General features: G+C 55.9%; 3 non-coding genes across 3 annotated transcripts in view; all 3 read left to right on the top strand.

Moving 5' to 3' along the window:
• Window positions 1-8,438: 8,438 nt before the first annotated feature.
• LOC145656886 (18S ribosomal RNA) lies at window positions 8,439-10,277 on the top strand. Its single transcript, XR_014122476.1, has one exon. It is a non-coding gene; the product is annotated as an 18S ribosomal RNA (ribosomal RNA).
• Window positions 10,278-11,159: 882 nt separating this feature from the next.
• On the top strand, window positions 11,160-11,313 carry LOC145656869 (5.8S ribosomal RNA). The gene has a single exon (XR_014122459.1). It is a non-coding gene; the product is annotated as a 5.8S ribosomal RNA (ribosomal RNA).
• A 617-nt stretch (window positions 11,314-11,930) lies between these two features.
• The window catches only part of LOC145656852 (28S ribosomal RNA), a 4,149-nt gene continuing 3,579 nt past the window's right edge, over window positions 11,931-12,500 (top strand). The window contains exon 1 of the ribosomal RNA XR_014122442.1: window positions 11,931-12,500. This exon is cut by the window's right edge and continues 3,579 nt beyond it. This is a non-coding gene — a ribosomal RNA (28S ribosomal RNA).

Below are 12,500 nucleotides of genomic sequence, written 5' to 3'. Positions count from 1 at the left end.
AAAGTGAATGAAGTGTGCCCAGGCCCACAGCTACTTTGCTGGGCATGACTGTGTTTGACCTCTTGGGCCTGAAAGTCTATTTCTAGGCTTATATAAAGGGTCAAACTTCTTGAAGTGTGCCCAGGCCCAGAGCTACTTTGCTGGGCATGACTGTGTTTGACCTCTGGGGCCTGGAAGTCTGGTAGTAGTAGTATGATTTAAAGACACAAAGTGATTGAAGTGTGCCCAGGCCCAGAGCTACTTTGCTGGGCATGAATGTGTTTGAACTCTTGGGCCTGGAAGTCTGGTAGTAGTAGTATGATTTAAAGGTACAAAGTGAATGAAGTGTGCCCAGGCCCAGAGCTACTTTGCTGTGCATGACTGTGTTTGACCTCTTGGCTCTGGAAGTCTATTTCTAGGCTTATATAAAGGGTCAAACTTCTTGAAGTGTGCCCAGGCCCAGAGCTACTTTGCTGGGCATGACTGTGTTTGACCTCTGGGGCCTGGAAGTCTGGTAGTAGTAGTATGATTTAAAGGCACAAAGTGATTGAAGTGTGCCCAGGCCCAGAGCTACTTTGCTGGGCATGATTCTGTGACCTCTTGGGTCTGGAAATGTGGTACTTTGAAGGATTAAAAGAGTGAAACGGTCTGAAGTGTGCGCAGGTGTAAAGCAACCTTGCTAGGCATGAAGGTGTGACCTCCAGGGCCTGGAAGTCTGGTGGTAGTAGTAGTATGATTTAAAGGCACAAAGTGATTGAAGTGTGCCCAGGCCCAGAGCTACTTTGCTGGGCATGACTGTGTTTGACCTCTTGGGCCTGGAAGTCTGGTGGTAGTAGTAGTATGATTTAAAGGCACAAAGTGATTGAAGTGTGCCCAGGCCCAGAGCTACTTTGCTGGGCATGACTGTGTTTGACCTCTTGGCTCTGGAAGTCTATTTCTAGGCTTATATAAAGGGTCAAACTTCTTGAAGTGTGCCCAGGCCCAGAGCTACTTTGCTGGGCATGACTGTGTTTGACCTCTGGGGCCTGGAAGTCTGGTAGTAGTAGTATGATTTAAAGGCACAAAGTGATTGAAGTGTGCCCAGGCCCAGAGCTACTTTGCTGGGCATGAATGTGTTTGAACTCTTGGGCCTGGAAGTCTATTTCTAGGCTTATATAAAGGGTCAAACTTCTTGAAGTGTGCCCAGGCCCAGAGCTACTTTGCTGGGCATGACTGTGTTTGACCTCTTGGGCCTGGAAGTCTGGTAGTAGTAGTAGTAGTAGTAGTAGTAGTAGTAGTAGTAGTAGTAGTATGATTTAAAGGTACAAAGTGAATGAAGTGTGCCCAGGCCCACAGCTACTTTGCTGGGCATGACTGTGTTTGACCTCTTGGGCCTGAAAGTCTATTTCTAGGCTTATATAAAGGGTCAAACTTCTTGAAGTGTGCCCAGGCCCAGAGCTACTTTGCTGGGCATGACTGTGTTTGACCTCTGGGGCCTGGAAGTCTGGTAGTAGTAGTATGATTTAAAGACACAAAGTGATTGAAGTGTGCCCAGGCCCAGAGCTACTTTGCTGGGCATGAATGTGTTTGAACTCTTGGGCCTGGAAGTCTGGTAGTAGTAGTATGATTTAAAGGTACAAAGTGAATGAAGTGTGCCCAGGCCCAGAGCTACTTTGCTGTGCATGACTGTGTTTGACCTCTTGGCTCTGGAAGTCTATTTCTAGGCTTATATAAAGGGTCAAACTTCTTGAAGTGTGCCCAGGCCCAGAGCTACTTTGCTGGGCATGACTGTGTTTGACCTCTGGGGCCTGGAAGTCTGGTAGTAGTAGTATGATTTAAAGGCACAAAGTGATTGAAGTGTGCCCAGGCCCAGAGCTACTTTGCTGGGCATGATTCTGTGACCTCTTGGGTCTGGAAATGTGGTACTTTGAAGGATTAAAAGAGTGAAACGGTCTGAAGTGTGCGCAGGTGTAAAGCAACCTTGCTAGGCATGAAGGTGTGACCTCCAGGGCCTGGAAGTCTGGTGGTAGTAGTAGTATGATTTAAAGGCACAAAGTGATTGAAGTGTGCCCAGGCCCAGAGCTACTTTGCTGGGCATGACTGTGTTTGACCTCTTGGGCCTGGAAGTCTGGTGGTAGTAGTAGTATGATTTAAAGGCACAAAGTGATTGAAGTGTGCCCAGGCCCAGAGCTACTTTGCTGGGCATGACTGTGTTTGACCTCTTGGCTCTGGAAGTCTATTTCTAGGCTTATATAAAGGGTCAAACTTCTTGAAGTGTGCCCAGGCCCAGAGCTACTTTGCTGGGCATGACTGTGTTTGACCTCTGGGGCCTGGAAGTCTGGTAGTAGTAGTATGATTTAAAGGCACAAAGTGATTGAAGTGTGCCCAGGCCCAGAGCTACTTTGCTGGGCATGAATGTGTTTGAACTCTTGGGCCTGGAAGTCTATTTCTAGGCTTATATAAAGGGTCAAACTTCTTGAAGTGTGCCCAGGCCCAGAGCTACTTTGCTGGGCATGACTGTGTTTGACCTCTTGGGCCTGGAAGTCTGGTAGTAGTAGTAGTAGTAGTAGTAGTAGTAGTAGTAGTAGTAGTAGTATGATTTAAAGGTACAAAGTGAATGAAGTGTGCCCAGGCCCACAGCTACTTTGCTGGGCATGACTGTGTTTGACCTCTTGGGCCTGAAAGTCTATTTCTAGGCTTATATAAAGGGTCAAACTTCTTGAAGTGTGCCCAGGCCCAGAGCTACTTTGCTGGGCATGACTGTGTTTGACCTCTGGGGCCTGGAAGTCTGGTAGTAGTAGTATGATTTAAAGACACAAAGTGATTGAAGTGTGCCCAGGCCCAGAGCTACTTTGCTGGGCATGAATGTGTTTGAACTCTTGGGCCTGGAAGTCTGGTAGTAGTAGTATGATTTAAAGGTACAAAGTGAATGAAGTGTGCCCAGGCCCAGAGCTACTTTGCTGTGCATGACTGTGTTTGACCTCTTGGCTCTGGAAGTCTATTTCTAGGCTTATATAAAGAGTCAAACTTCTTGAAGTGTGCCCAGGCCCAGAGCTACTTTGCTGGGCATGACTGTGTTTGACCTCTGGGGCCTGGAAGTCTGGTAGTAGTAGTATGATTTAAAGGCACAAAGTGATTGAAGTGTGCCCAGGCCCAGAGCTACTTTGCTGGGCATGATTCTGTGACCTCTTGGGTCTGGAAATGTGGTACTTTGAAGGATTAAAAGAGTGAAACGGTCTGAAGTGTGCGCAGGTGTAAAGCAACCTTGCTAGGCATGAAGGTGTGACCTCCAGGGCCTGGAAGTCTGGTGGTAGTAGTAGTATGATTTAAAGGCACAAAGTGATTGAAGTGTGCCCAGGCCCAGAGCTACTTTGCTGGGCATGACTGTGTTTGACCTCTTGGGCCTGGAAGTCTGGTGGTAGTAGTAGTATGATTTAAAGGCACAAAGTGATTGAAGTGTGCCCAGGCCCAGAGCTACTTTGCTGGGCATGAATGTGTTTGAACTCTTGGGCCTGGAAGTCTATTTCTAGGCTTATATAAAGGGTCAAACATCTTGAAGTGTGCCCAGGCCCAGAGCTACTTTGCTGTGCATGACTGTGGTTGACCTCTTGGCCCTGGAAGTCTGGTGGTAGTAGTAGTATGATTTAAAGGCACAAAGTGAATGAAGTGTGCCCAGGCCCAGAGCTACTTTGCTGGGCATGAATGTGTTTGAACTCTTGGGCCTGGAAGTCTGGTAGTAGTAGTAGTAGTAGTAGTAGTAGTAGTAGTAGTATGATTTAAAGGCACAAAGTGCTTGAAGTGTGCCCAGGCCCAGAGCTACTTTGCTGTGCATGACTGTGTTTGACCTCTTGGCTCTGGAAGTCTATTTCTAGGCTTATATAAAGGGTCAAACTTCTTGAAGTGTGCCCAGGCCCAGAGCTACTTTGCTGTGTATGACTGTGTGACCTCTTGGCCCTGGAATTCTGGTGGTAGTAGTAGTATGATTTAAAGGCACAAAGTGAATGAAGTGTGCCCAGGCCCAGAGCTACTTTGCTGGGCATGACTGTGTTTGACCTCTTGGGCCTGGAAGTCTGGTAGTAGTAGTATGATTTAAAGGCACAAAGTGATTGAAGTGTGCCCAGGCCCAGAGCTACTTTGCTGGGCATGAATGTGTTTGAACTCTTGGGCCTGGAAGTCTATTTCTAGGCTTATATAAAGGGACAAACTTCTTGAAGTGTGCCCAGGCCCAGAGCTACTTTGCTGTGTATGACTGTGTGACCTCTTGGCCCTGGAATTCTGGTGGTAGTAGTAGTAGTAGTAGTATGATTTAAAGGTACAAAGTGAATGAAGTGTGCCCAGGCCCAGAGCCAGGCCTGGGCAGCAGGGGGCGCTCCTGGCCATGCCCAGCGAGTTTCGTGCGAATCGGACCTGGTCCGGAAGAGATACGAAGGGAAAACTCATTACTCGTCGGGGTGGCACATCCAGGCTCTCGACCCTCCCAAAGCGTCCGACCAGGGTGCACCCTGCCGGGCATGGTTAGCCGCCAGCCCCCTTCCTGGAGGTCTGGTTGGCACGGGGTTTTGATTTATCGGTTTCATATCTCTGGGCTCCTTGGGAGCAGAAAGTCGGTTGAGGGCCCTTTGGAAAGAGCCGGGGCTGCCGTTTAACGCTGTCCAAGCGGCAGGCGAAGCGCACCCACCGTTTTTACGCTATGATTTTTTAAAACCGCCGGGGCGGCAAACACAGGGCCGGTCGGGTTTGAAGACGAATATCTCTTCGGCCCTTGGGAGGAGAGAAGCAGCGCGGGTCACCTTTGAACGCGCTCGCTGCCAGGAACGTCTGGCGTAAAAGTTTCGTGGGAATCGGACGTTCCTAGGCTGAGAAGCGAGCGCCCGCCCTCGGGCGGTCGGGGGCCCCTTTCTCATTCCCCGTCTGGGCTAAAAATACGAGGTCGGACCCGATGGACTCGGGAGACTGGAGAGTACCAGGGAGACCCTGGAAGCAGGCGACCCGACCCACGCTTCGCTGTCTCCTCGGCCCTCGGGAGTAGAAGCGCGGGGACGGTGGCGTGGGCAGCAGGGGGCGCTCCTGGCCATGCCCAGCGAGTTTCGTGCGAATCGGACCTGGTCCGGAAGAGATACGAAGGGAAAACTCATTACTCGTCGGGGTGGCACATCCAGGCTCTCGACCCTCCCAAAGCGTCCGACCAGGGTGCACCCTGCCGGGCATGGTTAGCCGCCAGCCCCCTTCCTGGAGGTCTGGTTGGCACGGGGTTTTGATTTTTCGGTTTCATATCTCTGGGCTCCTTGGGAGCAGAAAGTCGGTTGAGGGCCCTTTGGAAAGAGCCGGGGCTGCCGTTTAACGCTGTCCAAGCGGCAGGCGAAGCGCACCCACCGTTTTTACGCTATGATTTTTTAAAACCGCCGGGGCGGCAAACACAGGGCCGGTCGGGTTTGAAGACGAATATCTCTTCGGCCCTTGGGAGGAGAGAAGCAGCGCGGGTCACCTTTGAACGCGCTCGCTGCCAGGAACGTCTGGCGTAAAAGTTTCGTGGGAATCGGACGTTCCTAGGCTGAGAAGCGAGCGCCCGCCCTCGGGCGGTCGGGGGCCCCTTTCTCATTCCCCGTCTGGGCTAAAAATACGAGGTCGGACCCGATGGACTCGGGAGACTGGAGAGTACCAGGGAGACCCTGGAAGCAGGCGACCCGACCCACGCTTCGCTGTCTCCTCGGCCCTCGGGAGTAGAAGCGCGGGGACGGTGGCGTGGGCAGCAGGGGGCGCTCCTGGCCATGCCCAGCGAGTTTCGTGCGAATCGGACCTGGTCCGGAAGAGATACGAAGGGAAAACTCATTACTCGTCGGGGTGGCACATCCAGGCTCTCGACCCTCCCAAAGCGTCCGACCAGGGTGCACCCTGCCGGGCATGGTTAGCCGCCAGCCCCCTTCCTGGAGGTCTGGTTGGCACGGGGTTTTGATTTATCGGTTTCATATCTCTGGGCTCCTTGGGAGCAGAAAGTCGGTTGAGGGCCCTTTGGAAAGAGCCGGGGCTGCCGTTTAACGCTGTCCAAGCGGCAGGCGAAGCGCACCCACCGTTTTTACGCTATGATTTTTTAAAACCGCCGGGGCGGCAAACACAGGGCCGGTCGGGTTTGAAGACGAATATCTCTTCGGCCCTTGGGAGGAGAGAAGCAGCGCGGGTCACCTTTGAACGCGCTCGCTGCCAGGAACGTCTGGCGTAAAAGTTTCGTGGGGAATCGGACGTTCCTAGGCTGAGAAGCGAGCGCCCGCCCTCGGGCGGTCGGGGGCCCCTTTCTCATTCCCCGTCTGGGCTAAAAATACGAGGTCGGACCCGATGGACTCGGGAGACTGGAGAGTACCAGGGAGACCCTGGAAGCAGGCGACCCGACCCACGCTTCGCTGTCTCCTCGGCCCTCGGGAGTAGAAGCGCGGGGACGGTGGCGTGGGCAGCAGGGGGCGCTCCTGGCCATGCCCAGCGAGTTTCGTGCGAATCGGACCTGGTCCGGAAGAGATACGAAGGGAAAACTCATTACTCGTCGGGGTGGCACATCCAGGCTCTCGACCCTCCCAAAGTGTCCGACCAGGGTGCACCCTGCCGGGCTAAGAGAACAGCCAGGTGAACCCTGGAGGTTCCGAACTCCAGACCCCTGGACCCGACGGCTCAGTCCGCCTCAGGTGCACTACAGAGGTCCTCGGGCTGTCCCTGAGTGCATTAAAACGGAAATCAGAATTACTCCCCCGGGTGGCACTTCCAGGCTCTCGACCCTCCCAAAGTGTCCGACCAGGGTGCACCCTGCTGGGCATGGTTAGCCGCCAGCCCCCTTCCTGGAGGTCTGGTTGGCACGGGGTTTTGCAAATAGGTCCCGTCGGGTATATGGGAGAGCAAAGAGAATCAATGGGGTCCAAGCACTAAATTCATCCAGTGGCGTTCTCTGGAAGCCCAAGGGGAGTCCGAGGGGTGTTCGGCCGGCAAGGGGAGCTCTCCCTCGGACACATGATCAAACGCCTGTCCCCTACCGGAAAGTGGTGTGCTCTGGATGCCCCCCCCCCCCCCCATCCCCCGAGGGGGGTGCTTATCCCGCGAGGGGAGCCCTCCTCGGGTTAAGTGAACCATCATGCCGATTCCCCTATGGAAGTGGGCACATCCAGGCACACAGTCTGCTTTGCTCTCCCCGACCCGAGTGCGTCTGTTGGGCTGAGTGTACGCCCAGGCAACTGGATCCAATGGCTCAGTCCGCCGCAGCGTGCTTCGACGATGGGTCGTACAGCCATGCCACCAGGGTGGGCGTGTTTGTAAATGTACCAGTGGATTCTCGTCGGCCTGCCACATCCATGGTATCGACCCACCAGGCCTGTCCGACCAGGGGTTGACCCTGGACGGGCACGGTCTGTGGTTTGGCCCTTGTCCTAGATGAAATCGGGCACGGGGTTTTCTGGCCAGGTACCATCGGGTTACTGGGAGAGCGGCTTCGGTCTCCAGGTGAGACCAATGGTGAAGCAGCACGAGGCAATGGAGAGCATGCAAAGCGATGGGGAAGCCATGCACGGCAATGGCCACGAAAAAAAAAAAAAAATCACCACGGAAGGAACGTGAAGAACAAGGAGGAGTGTAGTGACACTGCCCAAAGCTGCCCGGTGTTGCAGGGGTCTATTGGTGTGTTGCTTCCTTGTTTGGTAGAGTGGAGTACCAGACCCGCCAGGGGTAGGCAAACCATTCCCCCTACGGTAAGTGAGGAGCCAGCCATTTGACGAGCGGGTGTCCACGTGTACGGGTGCGAGCGCTATCCCCCCACACGGGGTTAGGCCACGGCCTTAGGTGGACGTCTGCCGACCAGCCCCGGCTGATCCAGAACTTCTGATGTGGAGAGCGGTTTTGACAGATCCTCCCTGGTTCTAGCGGGTCAAGCCTCTGATGGGGGGTGGGGGTTATTTGTAACCCATCCCAGAACTCTCTGGGGGAGACTCAGACGGCCAGTCTGTCTACTCAGTTGTCCTATACTGGTGTCTGTGGTTTGGGAGGAAGGGAGTGCCCTGCTTTGTTGGCCTCCTCTTCAAACCTACCTGGGCCCACGAATCACTCTTCTTGGTTACATCACGAAACGTAGGTTGAGCGAGGCTAGGGGGGAGGGAATTCGACGAGGTCTTTCCCTTGTCCCCCCACCAGCGGCCCACGAAAATCAAAACGGCGTGAAGAGAGGGAACGCCGAAAGCACCTGGAGTCGGCCGTCCGCACCTCCGGAGGAGGTGGACGGGGTACGGTGCGGGCATGACCGGATGGGACAGCTTTGCATCAAGGTGAGAGGTCGGCGTCCGAAGGCCAGAGGGCGGTGCGCGAGCACGTTTACACTGGCCGCGGAAGCTGTCCTGGGTAGCCCTGTATGGCGTCTGGACCTGACGGCGCACGCACTTACAACCCGCTGCTTCCTAGCCCCCGGAAGGGGAGGCGGATGTCACTCGTGGTTCATCCCAGACCACGGTGCAAACTACCTGGTTGATCCTGCCAGTAACATATGCTTGTCTCAAAGATTAAGCCATGCAGGTCTAAGTGCACACGGCCGGTACAGTGAAACTGCGAATGGCTCATTAAATCAGTTATGGTTCCTTTGATCGCTCCACACGTTACTCGGATAACTGTGGTAATTCTAGAGCTAATACATGCAAACGAGCGCTGACCCTTCGGGGGATGCGTGCATTTATCAGACCCAAAACCCATCCGGGGGGCTCGGGCCCCCCGGCCGCTTTGGTGACTCTAGATAACCTCGGGCCGATCGCGCGCCCTCCGCGGCGGCGACGTCTCATTCGAATGTCTGCCCTATCAACTTTCGATGGTACCATAGTCGGCTACCATGGTGACCACGGGTAACGGGGAATCAGGGTTCGATTCCGGAGAGGGAGCCTGAGAAACGGCTACCACATCCAAGGAAGGCAGCAGGCGCGCAAATTACCCATTCCCGACACGGGGAGGTAGTGACGAAAAATAACGATACAGGTCTCTTTCGAGGCCCTGTAATCGGAATGAGCGTATCCTAAACCCATGGGTGAGGACCCATTGGAGGGCAAGTCTGGTGCCAGCAGCCGCGGTAATTCCAGCTCCAATAGCGTATATTAAAGTTGCTGCAGTTAAAAAGCTCGTAGTTGGATGTCGGGAGTGGGCTGGCGGTCCGCCGCGAGGCGTGCCACCGCCTGTCTCAGACCCTGTCTCCCGGTGCCCCCCGGATGCCCTTGGCTGGGTGTCCGGACGGGGCTCGGAGCGTTTACTTTGAAAAAATTAGAGTGTTCAAAGCGGGCCCGCTTCTCGCCTGAATACCTGAGCTAGGAATAATGGAATAGGACTCCGGTTCTATTTTGTGGGTTTCCTGAACCAGGGCCATGATTAAGAGGGACGGCCGGGGGCATTCGTATTGCGCCGCTAGAGGTGAAATTCTTGGACCGGCGCAAGACGGACGAAAGCGAAAGCATTTGCCAAGAATGTTTTCATTAATCAAGAACGAAAGTCGGAGGTTCGAAGACGATCAGATACCGTCGTAGTTCCGACCGTAAACTATGCCGACCCGCGATCCGGCGGCGTTATTCCCATGACCCGCCGGGCAGCGTGAGGGAAACCACGAGTCTGTGGGTTCCGGGGGGAGTATGGTTGCAAAGCTGAAACTTAAAGGAATTGACGGAAGGGCACCACCAGGAGTGGAGCCTGCGGCTTAATTTGACTCAACACGGGAAACCTCACCCGGCCCGGACACGGAAAGGATTGACAGATTGATAGCTCTTTCTCGATTCTGTGGGTGGTGGTGCATGGCCGTTCTTAGTTGGTGGAGCGATTTGTCTGGTTAATTCCGATAACGAACGAGACTCCGGCATGCTAAATAGTTACGCGGCCCTCCGCGGTCGGCGTCAAACTTCTTAGAGGGACAAGTGGCGTTCAGCCACGCGAGATGGAGCAATAACAGGTCTGTGATGCCCTTAGATGTCCGGGGCTGCACGCGCGCCACAATGGTTGGATCAGCGTGTGCCTACCCTACACCGAGAGGTGCGGGTAATCCGCTGAACCCCATTCGTGATGGGGACTGGGGATTGCAATTATTCCCCATGAACGAGGAATTCCCAGTAAGCGCGGGTCATAAGCTCGCGTTGATTAAGTCCCTGCCCTTTGTACACACCGCCCGTCGCTACTACCGATCGGATGGTTTAGTGAGGTCCTCGGATCGGCCCCGCCGGGGCTCCTCGCGGGCCTTGGCGGAGCGCCGAGAAGTCGATCAAACTTGACTATCTAGAGGAAGTAAAAGTCGTAACAAGGTTTTCGTAGGTGAACCTGCGAAAGGATCATTAACGGGTAACGCTGTCCGGCGTGCCTCCTCTCCCGACCCCCTCGACTTCGCCGTCCCCCCGCGTCGGGGCCCAGGGTCGAAAGGGTCTTCGGGGTTGCTGTTACACGTGGTCGCTTGCAGGTCAGGCTGGACAGAAGGCATAAAGGAGGAGCCTAGTCCCTCCCACCCCTTCCTCGTCCTCCGCCTCTTCCTCCGCGTCGTCCTTCAGCACCCCCCCCCCGCAGGCCCCGGTATTCTCTGGGTTCCAGCGCGAGAGACGCGTCGTTCAAAAAACTCGGCGTCCCCGCTCGTCGGGCGAAGGCCGGTTTCCCCTCACCTTGCCGGCAGGAGAAGCGCCTGCGAGTCGAGCGGGTCGTACGGGTCCGTCCCGCGCCCTCCCTCTCGCTCGCACGGCCGCTGCCTCCGTCCACCGCGAGGGGTTTTCCTATTTTGTTGTCCTTGTCATTCATCCCCGTCCCCTTGCTCGCTGACGAGCGGACTTTCCGGGGGGGGTTGCGAGCGCTGCTCCTCGTGGGGCAGGCCATGGCCCTTCCTGTGTTCGTCCGCCCACCGGCGTCCTGGGGCGTGGTGGTGGTGGGTGGCGCAGCCGGTTCCCCTGCTTCTCTCTCTCAGAAAGGAGTCTCAGGGGGACCCCCGGCAGGTACCTAGGGCTTGGCCCACGCTACGTGAGTTCCACCCCTTTCGAGGGGTCGGACGGGGCGGGCGCGGAGGGCCGCGGTTCAAAGACTGACTCGTCTGCCACGTGGGGCGTGTGGGCAAAGCGCAACCCCGCGCCCGTTTCAACACTCGCAGACGGGGGCGCCTGACCGGTTGGTGAAACCTTTTAAACCTGTCTTTGTAGTCGTGGTGAAAGACCTAAACTGAGCCTGAAATAAAAGAGTACAACTCTTAGCGGTGGATCACTTGGCTCGTGCGTCGATGAAGAACGCAGCCAGCTGCGAGAACTAATGTGAATTGCAGGACACATTGATCATCGACATTTCGAACGCACATTGCGGCCCCGGGTCCATCCCGGGGCTACGCCTGTCTGAGGGTCGCTATTCCTATCTGTCGGACCTGCCTTCTCAGGCGGGACCGCGGTTGGAGGTTCGTAGGTGGGGGGGTGCCCCCTGGCCTCCGTCTTCCTAAAAGCAGACGGTTCCCGGTCGCTGTCTCGGTGAGATCCGGTCGGTGGGTTCGCTGCGGTTGAGTGCCCGTTCTCCGTGCACAAGCTTCTCCTCCCCCGCTTCGGTTCGTTTCGGTTCGTTTCGGCTCCGCTCCTGGCCTGGCCAGGAACGTGGTCCCCTGCGCCCGAGAAAGAAGCGAGCGTGGCTGCCGGTGGGTTCTCTCCGCTTTGGCTGCCCACGTTTTCGCTTCTTTTCTCACCCCCTGCGCAGGCGGATCACGGAAAGGTGTCTGTTCTGTTCCGTTACGTGCGCGAGCGGAGGGAGGTTGTTGTTACATGCGTTCCCCCCCCCCCTCCCCCGGTGGGGGGGGTGGGGGGGGTCGGGGTTCGGGTGGCTCTGCCTCTGGCGTTTTCCTTACGGGCCGACCTGTCCGTGGCACGTCCGTGACGTCCCGACCTGTGTCCTCGTTAGCCCGGGTGAAAAGGGACTCGTCCCCTAACCCGGCGGTGTTCACGCTTCTGGGCAACCCTCCAGAGCGAACTCGGGAGCGACCTCAGATCAGACGAGACAACCCGCTGAATTTAAGCATATTACTAAGCGGAGGAAAAGAAACTAACAAGGATTCCCTCAGTAGCGGCGAGCGAAGAGGGAAGAGCCCAGCGCTGAATCCCCCGTCCGGGTGCGGGCGAGGGGAATTGTGGCGTATGGAAGTCTGTTTTCTTCCTGGCGCGGGCCGGGGGCCTGAGTCCTTCTGATGGAGGCTCAGCCCGTGGACGGTGTGAGGCCGGTAAATGGCCCCAGCCCCGCCAGGGTAGCGGTCTTCTCGGAGTCGGGTTGCTTGGGAATGCAGCCCAAAGTGGGTGGTAAACTCCATCTAAGGCTAAATACCGGCACGAGACCGATAGCGAACAAGTACCGTAAGGGAAAGTTGAAAAGAACTTTGAAGAGAGAGTTCAACAGGGCGTGAAACCGTTAAGAGGTAAACGGGTGGGGTCCGCACAGTCTGCCCGGGGGATTCAACCCGGCGGTGAGGCCGTCCCTGTCGCGCGAGTGTGCTCCGCTTCCAAACCCCCGGCGTTCCCCCTTCGGGGGGTCGCGTCGGGGGCGGCGGGGCCGCC

Source organism: Electrophorus electricus, unplaced genomic scaffold (genome assembly GCF_041902795.1).
Source record: "Electrophorus electricus isolate QZ-2024a unplaced genomic scaffold, ASM4190279v1 Scaffold95, whole genome shotgun sequence".
NCBI lineage: Eukaryota > Metazoa > Chordata > Actinopteri > Gymnotiformes > Gymnotidae > Electrophorus > Electrophorus electricus.
The sequence above is the reverse complement of the archived record's forward strand: the minus strand, read 5'-3'. Positions and strand labels throughout refer to the sequence as shown.